The 1,474-nt window shown below is 64.9% G+C and overlaps 1 protein-coding gene across 1 annotated transcript in view; it reads right to left on the reverse strand.

Annotated features, from left to right (window-relative positions):
• RAPGEF5 (Rap guanine nucleotide exchange factor 5) overlaps nucleotides 1-1,474 on the reverse strand; it is a 267,967-nt gene that overhangs the window by 263,293 nt on the left and 3,200 nt on the right. The gene's annotated exons all lie outside the window — the stretch shown is intronic.

Genomic DNA, 1,474 nt, shown 5'->3' on the forward strand with positions numbered 1-1,474 from the left:
CCCCCCCCAGCCCTGCTGGAAGGGGCCCCTGGATGCCAGGGCTATGGGGCCAGGGCCCCAGGTCCACAGCCCCCTGCTCCCTGGCAAGAGATGATGGCTGCTGCAGCAGAGCAGTGTGAAGCCCAGCTCCCATCCCATCCCCGGGCTCGGGCAAGAGTAGGGCCACCTCCCCACTGCTGCGTGCACTCCTGGGGCGGGACACAGGGACCTGTCCCCCCAGATCTGTGAATGGGGTGGGGATGGGCATGGGCTGCCCACTGCAGGCTCAGGCTCCCTGCTCTGCTCTCCCCCAGGGCCTCCTCAGCCCAGGATGTCTGACCCAGCACTGCAGGGCACAGCAGGGCCACACAGGGAAGCTCACTGCAACCATGCACTGTCCTGGCGAGACAGTGTCCCGGCTCCAATGCGAGATGCACAGGCGTAAGCCCGCTGCTCCCCCGTGAGCCCAGGGACCCCAGCAGAGACCCCAAGCCCCCCAACAAGCCCTGGCCTGCCCACAGGTAAGCAGGGACCCATGGAGGAAGGGACCTAGTCAGCTGGGAGTGGACTAAGAGGGCTGGGGGGGGGGCCCTCTTAGTCCCCACCCCCAGCTCCTACTTGGGCCAGCCCCCCAGGGGGCCATGCAACCGGAGCCTCGCGAACAGGCCGTGCAAACAAGCGTGCTCCTGGCCCCAACACGCGAGTTAGCGTGGGAGTTTGGGCAGGACGGCAAGCGAGAGGGCCCAAGGCCCTGCCTGTGAGCCCCCCAGAGTAGACAGTCCCAGCCGTAGCCAGCCCACCAGCGGCATGACATGGATGGGCATGCACCACACCCTGAGGGTCCTCGCAAGGTCTGTGCCCCCCCGCCAGCACCTCAGAGACCTCCACCCAGACGGAGCCCATGGTTCCAGGCTCTGCACAGACAGAGCCTCTGGCTCTCGGCTGTGCGGGCTGCCTGTCACTTTTTCTGGCTCTGGAGCCCGGGAGCATGGCCACCTCCCCTTGTGGGGTCTGTTACCTACTGGGGTGTCTGGCACACCAGGTGGAGGAGCTCCAGGCTGCAGTCCAGAGACTGCGTGCCATTAGGGACTGTGAGCAGGAGATTAACTCCTACTGCCAGGCCCTGCTCCCCTGGGAGGTAGAGGGTAGACCACAGTCTCCCTCCAGGACAAGGGAGGACTCAGGGACTTCCCATTCTGTCCAACCCAGGGGATGGACCAAGGTGGTCAAGGGCCCCAAGGCGTGCCACACCAAGGCCCCTGCCCCGCTGGAGCTTTGCAACAGGTACCAACCTCTTGCAGCCCCAGCAGAGCCTGCTGAGTTGCCAGAACCCACAGGCAACACGGGCTCTACTGTAGCTACTGCCCCAGCACTCCCCAAGACAAAACGCAAAGTGTTTGTCACGGAAGACTCCATCCTGACGAGGGCTGAGGGGGTAATCTGCCACCCCAACCCCTTAGCCCGGGAAGTTTGCTGCTTCCTGGGAGCCCATATC

Source organism: Gavialis gangeticus, unplaced genomic scaffold (assembly GCF_001723915.1).
Source record: "Gavialis gangeticus isolate Ggan-Ray unplaced genomic scaffold, GavGan_comp1, whole genome shotgun sequence".
Classification (NCBI taxonomy): domain Eukaryota; kingdom Metazoa; phylum Chordata; order Crocodylia; family Gavialidae; genus Gavialis; species Gavialis gangeticus.